Raw genomic sequence first — 14,535 nt, 5'->3', positions numbered from 1 at the left:
TAATCCCAGCACTCAGGAGGCTGAGGCAGGCGGTTCTCTGAGTTTGAGGTCAGCCTGGTCTGTAGAATGAGTTCCAGAACAGCCAGGGCTACATACACAGAGAAATGCTGTCTCAAAACAAAACGAAAACAAAAAAGCGAAAGAAAGCAAGCTCCTGTTTCCACATCTATTTCCTTGCCAATGTGTCATAAGCCCCCCATCTTTCAAAAGCCCTAGGGAAGCACAGCCTTCTAAAAGATCTGAAAAGCAAGATGGAGTAGAAAACTTCCTCCTTCAGAGCCTGAGAACAAACATCACCTTTTCTCACCGCCCCCACTCCTGCCTCTCATCTCTGTCCTCCCCACAAATCCCCAAACCTGACCCTGAGAATAGAAACAGCCTTAGAAGGCTCCATGGGATGGAGGAGAAGCTGACGACGATGACGACATCACTCAGTTTTTCACTCGCAGCCGAGGGCACCCAACCAGGTCAGGCTAGTTCCAAAAATATCTTTTCATCCAAATACAGGCTCTTGGTGGCGTGCTGGGCAGCTACCGAGTCCAGTTTTCCAGGCCTGGTCCTCAGTGTCCCCGATCTCACACACTGCCACCCTCCCCAGAGCTGGCTTCCTGTCACTCACTGGCATTTGCAACCGACTTCCGTATATGCAAAGTGTAATGCTCAGAATATATTTTATGAAAGCAGACAAATGTATCTTGCAGGCAAAGATCGGTTAAGTAAATGTACTCAGAATACAGACTGCATTGTAGCTGTGAAAGAAATAGCCAGCCCTCACTGCTAGGGAGACTTCTATGTAGTACAGCAAACTAAAAAGACCCATCTGAAAAGTGGCAGCCGTGATGTAATCCACAAATTGAGTTTGTAAAGTACTTTTGAGCCAGGCAGGGTGGCACATTCCTTTGATCCCAGAACTGGGGTGACAGGTGGATCTCTGTGAGTTCAAGGCCAGCTTGAATTGCAGGCCAGTTAGGGCTACACAGTGAGATCCCATTTCAAGAAACAAATGAGCAAACACATTGTACAGGAGCATGACAGCTTGGCAGAAGAACTGAAAGGGTCTTCCTCCATCTGTAAAAAGGAGTCACTTTGGAGAAGTGGAAGGAAGGGCTGAGCACGTGGCTTGGTGTTAGCTTGCCTAGGATGTGTGTACCCAGGGCTTGATCTCCAGGGCTGCAGGCAAACAAATGGGCTGTGAGAGGAACAGCACACAAGAAGGAGGTTGATTTTTTATTATCTGAGTACTACAAAGGAAATTCCGTGATTACTTTTGTGAGGGAAGACTCTTAGACTTGCATACGACTTTTATTTGATATCAGAGATGGGGGAGGGGAGACTGGGGGGGGGGAGAAGGGAAAAAGCAACAGTTGAGTTCCTGGCATGGCATACCCAGCGTGGCATGCCTCGTGCCCTAAGCGGTACTTGTTAGTAGCCAAAGACCACACGCCGTCACTGGCTAACCTTAGGAATGACTGGGGCTTTAATTTGACTACCGTATCTGATTCTCTCTTCCTTCTTGGGTACAACGACAGAAGAAACCAAGACTTAACAACGTCAGAGATCAAGAGGGACATTCAGCCCCTCTCCTAATAAAAAGGAACTTCAGAAAAACAAGTGGCTCGGGGATGAATGGCAGAATGACAGGACCTTCTTTGCTCCGTCCAGGAAGCAGAGAAGGGGTGGGGGGATGGGAAGGTGGAAGGAAACAGAAGGAAGAGCTACAAGCAGTCTGTGGAGGTTACCTAAACATCTGAGCAACCTCAGGCACACCACGGAAGTACAGGACGGTGAGCGTGGGCCCTCAGCCTAAGGGCCCTCCCTCAATCCATACGGAAACACTGCCTCTAAGGAAGGAAAGCTGGGCTCAAGTATGGTTCAGGCCTAACTAACACTGGCTACCTGAATTACCTTAATCACAGTCACAAATGTGCTGAGACAGACAGACAGACAGACAGACAGATCCACGCCTCTTGCCAAAAGCAGACAACTGGTAAGAGGTGACTCTTGCTCAAATCAGGTCTCCTGACTCTAACTTCAGTGTTTCTTACACTCTCTTTGTCTCTTTGGGACATGGCATGACCTTCATATCTGACCAGGAAAGCTGAAAAAGTTCCCGGGATTGCTGTGTCCTCCCTCTTTGGCCCGCTCCCCATGAACTTGAAGGGTTCCATAAAGGCAAGACAAGAGACAGGCCCCGAGCCAACACAGCTCAGTGCCTTAAATATGCACCACGGGGCTGAGTGAAATATTTACGTCTAGGCTGATAAGATGTCTGGGGCATGCTTTAAAGTTAGCATGGGGTTGAGGCAGGGTTATAGGTCTCAGCCATGCATTTTCATAAGGAGTGGACAAGGAGTACAGAACTCGCTGCGCACTTTTGATGTGCGTTTGAAGTTTTCCATAATAAACAAAATGAAACTGTATCGTGCGAGTGATTATTTCTCCCTTGACTTGCCATTTAGTTGACAAGGGGCTCCACTTTAATTAGCCCCCCCAGTGACAAAAAAGCCACACCCTGATTTCATGGTAAGAAAACCATGAGGGCCACAACTTCTAAAACCTTGTTGGGGGTGTGGGAAGAGGGGTATTAACGATGACTGAGGGCTTAACCAGGCACTGGCCTTCTATCTTGATATCATCTTACAACTGCCCTGTGGAATTAGGCCCAGTAGCCCCCTTTCCCAGAGAGCACTAATTGATGCTAAGTACTGTCAAAGGCTGCTCCTTTTAGCATAACTGTAGCCATTTTGTATTCAGTCTCCATTTTGCTCAGAAGGTGAAATTAAGTTTAGGTTCTCTGACTCCACTTCCCAGACATAATTATCTGACCTTCAAGAATGCTACAAAATAACCCAAAAGGCTATGGCTGAATCCCTTGTACTCTGTTATCTCAAGGTCCTGGGACTCCCCAGTTCACAATCTGTATCTCCCCTCTTACTTCAGCTAGGATCAATGAGCTCAAAGGACAGCTGAGAATACTTTGCCTAATTAGCAAAAAATGTTGTAGCACTTCACTGCTTGCCTTTAAACTTTTGAACCTGGTTATTCCTATAAAAAGCTCACCCTGAGGACGACTACTGCCACCATTTGACTCCCAAGTCCTTTTTGTGGCCCTGAACAGTCAGCCTTGTGGTTTGTGTGGCTATTCCTGAACCCCGACAAGTACAAGAAGAAGACTGTCCATACCTCCACAGGCAGTGAACGGCAAGCAAGAATTCAAATTCTGAATTGCTTGGGCTCTAAGTTTCTATGCCCTTTCACTCGAAGACTTCATATGTAATTACACCAACTCTCCTAAGTCTCCCCAACAGTCACGCCTTTTACAACATAACCCAACGGTTCCCGACATCAGGCTCCATGCTGTGGAAATTCAAGAAAGTAAATCATAATATCAAGTGAAACGGTACGAATGACCAGGCACAAGAGCTTGTCTCTGTGAGCAATGGCATCTGGCATTTCTCTCTCGTTGCCCGTGTTCCCTCCTTTAGATCACAAGGTTTGTACTCAATGTGTCAAGTGAATTAATAAACGACCCTGGGGTTGCTCACTGAGCATTTATAGACACTTTACTATTGAGTTTTCAGGGAACAGGGAAGCAAGACCATAGCTCAAAGGCCATGCACGGCATCCTTCTCCCTCTACTATATTTGTCAGTAACTCTGGATTTCTCAAAGAAAAACCTTGGCTAACATTTGAAGGCTTGAGGCAGGAATGGGATAGGAGAGAGGTGGCAGCTCCACTTTTCACATGCCCTCACTGAAACAAGCATCAAAGGGCTCAGATCTCAAGGGAACACGAGAACTTGAAGGTGCTAGGCAGCTGATGTGGTCATCATCAAAACCTTATTGCAAAGCGTGAAATAGAAAAGCTGTCACTATTCACACAACAAGACTCAATTATTTTGAAAAGAAAAACAAAGCCATAGAGATAATATGTATTTATAAATCAAAAATATATGTATTTATATTTATATTATTATAACATATGCTTTATATATTATATTATATTCATATAATTGTATTTAATAATGTATTTAATAATATAATATTATATATGTATATTTGTATATATAATGTATATATTAGTATACAATATACTATATTGTATATGTATACTATACATATATACTATATTATATATATCATACAATATACTGTATTGTATGATATATATAATATATCAGTATTGCAAGTGAGTCTATAGAAATGTAACTGTGGGGGTTGGGGATTTAGCTCAGTGGTAGAGCACTTGCCTAGGAAGCGCAAGGCCCTGGGTTCAGTCCCCACCTCCGGAAAAAAAAAACAAAAAAAAAAAAAAAGAAAAGAAATGTAACTGGAATACGAAGTTTGAGATGCATGCAGACAAGCAATTATGTATATAATATTATATTTTACATTATATATTATATATTATTATATTTTTTACATTTTATATATTCCATATTATATATTATACCTTGTATATTATATGTTATTATATATTATTTTGAAATTAAAAAGCCATCAAGATAAATAAATAAATATATTTCGTTTTGTTTTGTTTTAAACAAAATCCAAAAACCAAATTACCAGATAGCGCATAGCTGTTTGGGATAGTGGAATTTTTTTATTTCTGTTTCTCAATCCTTTTTTGCATTTTGTAAATGTTCTACAGTGGGAATGTCTCATTCTTATAACTGGAAAACTTTGATTATGAAATGTGACGTGACCTTTTTAGTAATTGCTTAGTAAAATCATACCTAATATGTTAATACAGAACAATAACATTGCAGAATATGTTAGCTTTGCAAATGAGCCTATAGAAACACAGCTATGGGAGTCAGAGTGCTATCATGAGGTTTGAGAATGCATGCAGACAAGCAAGAAAAAAAAAACTGTGGTTTCACTTCTCAAGTTCTTCTTATCCAGGAATGCCACACACTAATGCCAGTTATGAGCAGTGAACTACAGCCCATGCCCTCCTCAGACTCTACGGCCCCCAGCAGCATCTACTTCCCAGGACAGCCAGGGCACAGACTGGCAGGTTAGAAGTCAACCACAGTAAATAGCTAAGTGGAGTCTCTGTCTTCTGACTTTTGTCCTTTGCTTTGCAAATATTTGCAAAGCAGCTCCCCAGAACAAGAGGGAAATGAGCCACTTGGCAAAGCGATTCTCAATCCTGAGAATCACAATACCTGCCCTCAGCACCCATTCCTCTGCTTGAAAGTCAAACCTATTTAAATCCTTTAGGATTTAAGGGTGTTGTTATAGCAACCTAACTTTGACTTTACTCTGGGGTACCGACAACTTGTTTGATGCAACACCTTCCCTTTGACGCAAAAAAGGACACTAAAAGCAGGTGGACTGTGTGTTTCTGTGTATTAGGGAGCAGGTAATTTCTCTTCTCGGGTCCTTAAAGTTTTCCCACATGAAAACAAAGGGAGCCTCAACTTCATTACCATCCTGAGGAGACATCCTCACCTGGCTGGGAACAGAAACTTCAGAAAGGAATCCCTGTCTGCAGAGCTTGGTTGGCTGTTTAGAATTACAGTACTTTGAAGACTGGAATTTTGCAGGTCCAGAGGCTAATTACTTTATCTTGGGCTAAGCTCTGGTCCTTCAGAACAGCCGTTTCTTGGACCACCACCACCCCACTCCATCACCACTCCCTCAACCTAGTCCATTCTTTAGCCAGCTCCTGCCCCATCCCCCAACCCTGACTCCCGTGTTGGAACTAATATGCTTTGACAACATATAAAAAGCCTTTTAGAATCTACTAACTTAGCAGGAAACTACCTTCGACCAGTCGAAAGCTAAGAATACCACCAGATAGATTCTTGACCCTATAGAAAAGCTTCCCAAATTTCTATGTGCCTGCCTCTGTGGTGTACCTGCCAATGTATTCTAAACTTTCCTTAACTCTCGACTTTCTCTGCTCAGTAAAACTAAACATTCCAAGAAGCTGCTTCCACGTTGCAACATAGATTTTTGGGATAACCTAAATCTGTGTTCCCAGGCCATGGTCACTCAAAGTGGCTCCAGAATACACTCTCTCCTCCTATTCCTGTAAATTGAGAGCTGTGGTTTTGTACGTTGACATTACGAAGTTAAACAGCCTGGAAATGAAGGGGAACGTAAACACACCTAGGCGGTGAGAGGATGGAGAGAAAAGCCGCAGACCACAGCTAGCTAGCTTTGGAGAAACTGACCTGCTTCTCTGCTAAACACAAAAAGCACAGTTACTTCCACGGGACTCATAAATAATAGATAAATTAATTAAATCAAATCAATGAAAACAATGTTTCGTTCTCTAGTGATGGGCTCAGGAGCAGCGGGTTACGAGAGACATTTTCCTCCCAGCAAGGCTGATGTCAACAGCCTCTGCTTCTGCCGGAACAAAGGCTTCTTAGCGCCGCAGGCAAAACATCTAAGCCTCTATAGTTGGCCCTAGTTCAATTTGAGAACAAGGGGGGCAGCCAGGAGAGCAGAGCAAAGTTATGAAGCAGGACAGGCTGGGAAGTAAGGAAATGCCAACTCTCTCTTCTCCACTAAGCAGAGAACTCTTGAAAGGCATAATGGAAGGGTGCAGCTTCCAGTTTGAATTATTTTCTTTGTTTCACTCCGCTCTGCCTAAGGCTACTGCTTTTTAAGCCAACCGCAGAATCCTCTGGATGCAGGCCGAGCAGTTGGAAGACCCACACTCAAGGGGCTGAACTCTCAGACCTCAGCTTCCTGCCAGTGAAATAGAAGGTTCCTTAGCTGCTGCCTGGACCTTTTTCAATAACAATGGTTCTAGTTCTCTTCAGTGGCAGGTTAGTCTCCACAGGGACTACTCAAGGTGAAGCATCCGATAGGTAAGATGCTGTCACTCCTGCACAAGTCGCCTAGGATCTGTTCACCGCCCCCTTCCGATCCCCAACTCATCCTCAGGGCTGACAAGCCCAGACCTCACTACGCTAAAAATGCCGCTGCGTGAGCGGAATGAAAGTAAAGGGGAAGGCACAGCAAACAGCGGACCTACCTCTGCGAGCGCCTCCGATAAGCCCCGGTCTAGATGAGGGGTCCTGGGTGGCCTTGTGTGAAGAGGAACCAGTGACACCAGGAGTGTCTAGGCACAGGGAGCTCCCAGGCGAAGAGCAAGCGAAACCCAAGACCTCACTGGTGGATTTAGTTAAAATGAACTATTCTTTCAGCAGGCTAGGGAGGCGCTCGAGATTCTCCAACAGAGGCAGTCTCCAGAGCATGGGGACAATGGTGTGTCGGGCAGGGTCTGTTTTAGAAGGGTTCCTACAGACCCTTAGTGCAACCCACGACTCTTAAGAAAACCTCAGGGAAGAGGCGAGGGCTTGTCCGTTTCACCTCAAAACCCGTGCCAAGGGGTGAAGCATACTTGGGGGTGAGGGGTGGGAGTTTTTGTAGACTCTTTCTTGTTTGTTTGGGGTTTTTTTCCCCCCTTTAAAAATCTACAGGTTTAGTCCAACCCTTCACAGGGCACCGAGGTGAAACGTCCCTTGCCACCCAGCAGTAGGTGGCCTCCAAGCGCCGCACCCGTTGGAACAATAACCTACCCAAAGGAGGTTCAGCAGGGATGGCTGCGCCCCGATCCCTGGCGGGGCACACGTGCGTTTGTTGTGGTGCCTGCGCTCCTTCCCCCTCCACCAGGCTTAGTTTCCTGATCTGTTACCCCAGTGAGCAAGATCTAAGGGGACCCACACTCTGCAAGGCAACGCTTTACACAGTACAGACGCGGTGGCGTAGGTTCCTGCGGCCCCGCACACGTGGGTTTGTTATGGGTGCGCAGGCTGCCTTGCCAGGGGAGGCCAAGGCGGTCTCTCCCCTGGAAGGGCGACAGACATCCCCAGCCCTGGGCGGCGACTCCCACCCGCGCAACACGGAATACCTCCCAGCGCAACCCTGCACTCTTCCTCCCGGCCCGTGGCCCGCCTCGCCCGGACTCACTTGCGGCGCTCTCAGCCGGGAAGGCGGCGGCGGCCCCGGAGCCCACCGAGCGCTCGCGCGGCGCGCAGCCCGATTCTCTTTGTTAGGGTCGGGCAGTGCCAGGGCGGCTCCCCAGCCCAGCCTGGTGCTCAACTCCGCTCCCCCAGGTGCCTCCCGACCTCACCCGGCGGAGGGAGAAGAGCCCGGGACTCAAGCTCCGAGTGAGTCCCCTTGAGAAGGGATCTTCTGGGGAGCAGAGAGGGACCCGCAGATGTGGGTGCAGAGGTCCGGGAAGGAGCAAAGAAAAGCACTGCAGACCGGCGGGAGGAAGCGTGGTCTCCGTTATGCAAATAGAGTCGTTAAAACTAGAAGAGGGCTTTATCATACCGGTCCCAAACCAGCCTGGCCCTCTGGAGGTCGCTAGCGAGCAGGCTCAAGGTTAAAGGTGCCTGCTTAGGGCTCCGAGTAATGCAGGGAATCGTGCGGTCCGTCCACAAAGAGCAAGCCTGGGGGCGGAGCAATGCGGCAGGCAAGGAAGCCCAAATGCTGCCTCCACCCCCAACCCCTGCGTGTCCCGATGGATTGAATTCAGTGTTATCTGGTAAAATCGCTCTTACCAGGGTGCTTGTCCTGGCTCTACACGGGGTGACCCTGATCAGGCAAGTCATATTTAACCCCTGTGAAAACTCAATTTTTTTTTAAATGTAGGACATACACATCTTAGACTGTAATATTTAGAGTTTAATAAAAAAATACCCCAACATCAAGTGTGACCTGTACACAGCATGGTCAAACTTTTTTTTAAATGCTCTCAAGCCCTGCAACCTGGAACTTTCTCAGCAGATATGCAGGCAGACAGACCCTGGCTACAATGGTAAAGACAGCCGGACACCCTCCTTCCAAATGGGCTTAGGATAAGGCTACTGGAGAGGCCAGGAGGAAACATCTTGTTGAAGAAGCAGCCTTGCAGCCTGACCACATCTGACTACCCACAGGCCACTTCCGAAAGACTGAAAACTTCCCAGTTCTCTATAAGAGAACTGGAAGCAGGCATCTAGCCACCCCTTCAGTCCTTCATATCCCAGACAAGAGATTCCACTACCCGATTCCAGTAATCACATCCCAAATACCTGCCCTTTCCACCTCTGTGTTGCGGAAAGACTCAAATAGAGCTCCAAGAAAGCAGAAAATTGCTGGTCTGGGTTTTCTGTGTAGCAAAAAAGAGAACCAGAGCGTTCTCTTCAAGTCCAGGGAATGCTTCCCACCAACAACCAGGGGAAGAAAAAGTTGCATCCTCCTCCCCGGCACCCTTCTTTCAGATCGCCTTTCCACAATCCTTTGATTCAGACCTCCTCTGCTGCTCGCCTCCCCCCAGCTGCTCTGGAGGCAGAGACCCGAATCAGAAAGTGCCAGACAGAGAATTCAGTTCTGTGGCCAAGAAGTTATTTGTTCTTGGGTGAGTTCCACAGTCTTTTTGGGCCATTCTTTCTTCTGCAACATGGAGAACTAGGGAAGAACACTAATGATCGTGTTTACACGAAATGATTTGTGTGGGCAAGTAACGCGGAGTCCAGCCTACTGGGCATGCTCAAGATAGTGCACTCTGCTGTGAGCAAATGGAAGCAACCCCGGGTGACTGTTTCTGAAAGGGTGCTAACTGAAGGTCGAAGATCTTTTCTACTACATCAACGATTTTTATAGACAGCATACAGCCCATCCTTGTGACTGATGCAGATTCTTCTGTCGCCGTTCTTGAAGATGGAAGCAGGAGCAAGGACTTTAAGTGAGAATCTCAGGCTGGCTTGGAAGCTGACGCAATGGAGATGGCTTCCGCACCTGAACTGTGTTGCCACACAGGAAATGAAACCGTCTAAGGATCTAAACAAGAACCACCAAAGGCACAGCACTTGCTACAGTGTTGCTTATGCTACAATGAGGTTTTAAGCCCACTTGTAGATAGGAAATTAAGTCACCCAGGCCCGTGAGAAGTATCAGATCCCTCATATTCATTGAGAGCCTTAATCCTTTCTTTCAACCTCCCTCTTGTTTTCACTCAATTTAGGAGGTAAGAACCAAATAATAGGAAAAGAGACTCTTTTAAAACAGGGTACAGTCCCTAGTCTTGAGTTCTGTTTTCTAAAATTCCAACCAGTCAATGGCGGAAAACAGGGAAAGGGCTCACTCTGGGTTTTGAACTTGCCACATTTATAATATCCGCACACCATGGCAAACCTAAGAAGAAGCCCTGGGGTATCTGGGACAGATGAACAGACATGTAGGGATATTCCCAGAAAATTGCAAGGGACGTCACTGTCTGGTGGCTTTCCACAGGGGCTCTTTCATCAGTAGGGCCTTCTGACCTACAATGGAAGAAAACGTTGAACTATAACTCAGGACTATAGATCGGCAGGCTACAGGAATGTAGTTCATCATGCTGGTTGGGGACTAGAGAGCTGCTGGCTACAGGAATGTAGTTCACCATGCTGGTTGGGGACTAGAGAGCTGCTGGCTACAGGAATGTAGTTCACCATGCTGGTTGGGGACTAGAGAGCTGTTGGCTACAGGAATGTAGTTCACCATGCTGGTTGCTTTCCTTAGAAGTCCACATTCCATAACCTCTGCTCCCACCATCTGAGTGGACCCTCCATTCCTATGCAGAAATCTCAACCCACACTTGAGTGATAGCATTTGGAAATGAGGTCTTAGTGAGGCAGATAGTCCTGAGTGCAGAGCCATCTTGAATGAGACCACTTACCAAGGAGACACTGGCATGTCCTTCTACCAGGTTAAGACAAAGCTAAAAGGCACCAGCTACAGATAAGATGACTGTCCTCACCAGTTGTCAATGCTGTTGTCACCTAGACCTTGGACTTTACGAGACTTCAGAATGGTGATTCAAGTGATTTAAACCACCTAATCTGTGTTGGCTTTGTTGCTGCAATCTTAATAGACTAAGACAGTCCCTCCGTGTCTTAGATCTTGCCCTTCCCAGTAATCACTTCAGGTCATTTACTGGTGAGTATAAATGAGTTCTTGCCTCGTAATTGCTACAACAAGCCACTTGCACACAGTATTTCTGAGGCGTTCTTGAGAAGTACCTTGGCAACAAAGGATATCGCAAATTAGAAGTTTCCTCCCAAGTCATTTTTTCCAACCCCACTACAGATGCTCACAAAGACCTAGAAGTGGTTCTCACTTATAAAAGCGGTCTTCTCTGAGTACCCGAGTACGTTGTTTGATATGAGGCTAGCCTCTGGGACCCAACCAACTGTGGTCTACCTGGGCTGCCCACATTGTTCCTCAGTGTGGCCAAGCCTCAGGGTGGAGCTCATATACACAGAGAATTACAAGGAGCCCAAGCAAGAAAACGGAATAAAATAGCGATGTCTCTAAGCACCCAAGAGGGCTTCTGCCACTTGCTGAGTGGCATAAAGGGGCCAATGGACTATCAGGGACTAAGGGGTAGACGACAAGGTCCCTTGTGAGGAGGTCAGTGGCCACAGACAGGGAAGGAGCCAGCTATGTAGCCCATAGTACAGCAAGCAGTATCCTACCAACTCTGAAACAGAAGGAAGTTTAGTTTGGCGTAACTAGGACAATCGGGCTAGACATACTAAGTGGGTACGTGGGCTACACTTCGCCCATTCGTTCTAAAGTCCACTCTAGGTCCTTAGAGAGAAAGAGAAAAAAAAAATCCTGCATCTCCATTATTAAATCACGTGTTCTGTACAAATCTCCTATTGTATGACACCGCCACATAGTCAGTGCTTTAATGCAAGACAGTCTGTGCTGATGCTCTCACTTATTCTGAGAAGTCCATTATTTGCAGATCATGCAGTGCTGTTTTCCATGCTCTTGCCCTAATGGGAATCTTAGTCTGATATCCATGCCTCAGGATGGGGAGACAACTACAGATCTGACTTCAAAATGTCTCTTAAAGAATTATTTTATTTTTAATTCTGTGTGAGGGAGGGAGTGTGTAGGTGTGTGCACATGAATGCAGGTGATCTTCGAGACCAGAGGAGGGCATCAGGTTCCCTAGAGCTGGGGTTAGAGGTGATCCTGAGCCACTCAACGTGTGCACTGGGAACTGAACTCGGGTCCTCTACTAGAACGGTATCTGCTCTTGAGTTCATAAATATTCAGACATGATCTTTTAAAACTCCAAACAAGGTTTTAACAGCTCTCTGGGTCGGGGATGATACTGTTACAAACTGCTTGTTCTTGCTTTGTTGTTTTTGTTTCATTTTGTTTTGTTTTGTTTGAAGCAGGGTTTCTTTGTGTGGCTCTCGCTGTCCTGAAACTACCTCTGTAGACCAGGCTGGCCTTGAATTCACAGAGACCCACCTGCCTCTGCCTCCCAAATGCTGGGATTAAAGGCACACAGCTCCACCACGTTTGTTTTTACATATGTGTTCTTAAGAAGACAAAATAGTATCGTGTTTTGACACCGTCACAAGGCAAGAGTCCCAGCTGACACACTTTCTTTACGTACTTTTCTCTGGGCCACCTGGGCAGGCAACCTCCCCCATTTCCATGTCTCCATCCCCAACATCCTTCCATCTGCTTCCTAGATCTTCTCATCTTGATGGTTCATTTAACTGTACTCTATAGAAAATACTTGCTTTCCCTGAAAGTGAAAGGGAGAGAGAGGGAGGGAGGGAGGGCGGGAAGGAGGGACAGAGGGAGGGAGGGAGGGAAGGAGGGACGGAGGGACAATGGAAGCTGGGGCTGGAGAGGTGGCTCATTGGTAAAGAGCCCTCGCTGCCCTTGTAGAAGGTCCTGGTTCAGTTCTCAACACCCACATGGTGGCTCAAGGACCATCTCTAACTCCAGTTCTAGGGGATCCAGTGCCCTCTTCTGGCCTCCATGGGAGTATATTTATATACATACATAAAATAAAAGCAAATCTTCTTTAAAAAGAAATAGTAGGTACAAAAATATAATAAAGACAATTCACAAGAATTTTTTCTTCACATTTGCAAAGGGCTCACCTATACATGTAAAAAATGCATATTTGTATCTATTTACATATTTGCATTGAGGGGTAAGTATGTACCATCTACATTCGGGTTAAAACCAGACTCAGAGGCAGAGATCAAGGGAGCAGCCTCAAGTGCACTAGTAAGGCATTGAGTGGGGGGGCTTTGCCACCAAGGTCTTTTTCCTTTCAGAGACTTCCAGACCCCTGGCTGCTGTAGGACAACCCCCCAAGAAACAGTGACTCCCCACAATCTACAGCTGCCAAAATTGTTGCCCTAGTCTCACAGAACTGCCCTGGGCACAAACTGACCAGCAATGGCCTTTCGAGGAAGCGAAGATGCTTGTTATAAATTCTCTTCCAGAGAGTTGGACATCTGCTCTCCTTAGAGGGACGACTTCTACGGTAGAAGCAATCTACTGTCTACTTGCTGCCCTGAGGACTGCTGTCAGAATAAAACCCACAGGGGCAGATAAGGCTTTGTGTGAGAGAATATGCGGATTCTAGAAACTTCCTTGAAATGTATGAATGTTCTCAGGGGCAGAGGAGGAGGGATACTTTGTACCTGCTAGCGATTTGTTTCAAACTTGCTCCCTTCTGTTCCCTGAGGCCTCCCTGTTATTATGATTTTTTTAGTCATTTATTTTTATGTTTCACTTAAACCCTTTATTCATCGTGATGTGCAGACTTTGGGTCTGGTTAATTTTAGTCCACGATGTTCTTTATTCCCAGGGTTTTTTTTTTATAATAAAGTTTATTTTAAAAATCAACTTTGAGTGGGCGGGAGAGATGGTGAAATGCTTTAAAAGCAGTTGTCCTTCATGCAGAAGACACAGGTTGGAGTACCAGAACCCATTTAATGGCTCACAACCGTCCGTAACGCCAGTTCCAGGGGAATCCAAAGTCTTCTGGCCCCCAGGGCACTGCATGCATGAGGTACACAGCCACACATGCACACAAAAACCGACTTTGAAATGACTTCTTTTTCTTATTTCTTCTGATTTCTCAGCAACATTTGCTTTAGGAAAAAAAAAAAAAACTTTTAAAGGTGAAACAAATATGCAAAGCAGAGAGGAAAACCATCGATCAGCCCCGAGAAAAATTAACCTTTCGGCCTTTCTCCTTCCGGTTATTCCCTGTGTGCGTTTCTTCAGCTTTCCGTGGGTAAGATTACAGTTTGTACACAGTGCTGCATTTCCCCTCCCCCCACCCCCACCCCCGCCCCGTTCAGTCTTTCTGGAGTGAGCCTGAGAGCAGATTTTTTTTTCATCCCCTTTAGCCCTTATTTGATGCAAGGTAATGTCTTCGGGCAAAGCGCTTGTGGCGATCAGCTGATCTTCGACCACAGGAGAGAGGACTCCGTAGTGGGGCTGTCTGACCTTGAAGCCTGACTCTGCCGTGTAACCTTGAGAAAAGCTGACTTGCCCTCTTCCAGCTCTCTTTCCTTGCTATAAGATGAGGGTTGTAGATCTCGCTTCTTGAGGTTGTTCTAAAGACTAAGTAAGTGGATTGTAAGAGCTTACAGCAATGCCTGACACCGGAAGCGTCAAGCCGATGGAGTGACGTCTACTAGAGCATCCTTCTAGATGGCCTCTCCTACAGGGGGACAGCAAGGTTGTTTCCAAAATTGCAGCCATTCTA

General features: G+C 46.3%; 1 protein-coding gene and 1 pseudogene across 3 annotated transcripts in view; one reads left to right on the top strand and one right to left on the bottom strand.

The window, feature by feature from the left end:
- St6gal1 (ST6 beta-galactoside alpha-2,6-sialyltransferase 1) overlaps nucleotides 1–8,409 on the bottom strand; it is a 125,674-nt gene extending 117,265 nt beyond the window's left edge. The window contains exon 1 of one of the 3 annotated variants that reach the window (XM_032900031.1): nucleotides 7,935–8,409. The gene's annotated coding sequence lies outside the window, so the exon portion shown is untranslated. Of the gene's footprint in view, nucleotides 1–6,996; nucleotides 7,324–7,934 lie in introns of those variants that run through there. The other 2 variants (XM_032900033.1, XM_032900032.1) reach the window with 2 other exon arrangements.
- Nucleotides 8,410–8,718: 309 nt separating this feature from the next.
- LOC116897819 lies at nucleotides 8,719–9,389 on the top strand (annotated as a pseudogene).
- Nucleotides 9,390–14,535: the final 5,146 nt, after the last annotated feature.

Source organism: Rattus rattus, chromosome 4 (genome assembly GCF_011064425.1).
Source record: "Rattus rattus isolate New Zealand chromosome 4, Rrattus_CSIRO_v1, whole genome shotgun sequence".
Classification (NCBI taxonomy): domain Eukaryota; kingdom Metazoa; phylum Chordata; class Mammalia; order Rodentia; family Muridae; genus Rattus; species Rattus rattus.
This window is presented reverse-complemented; position numbering and strand designations above follow the sequence as displayed.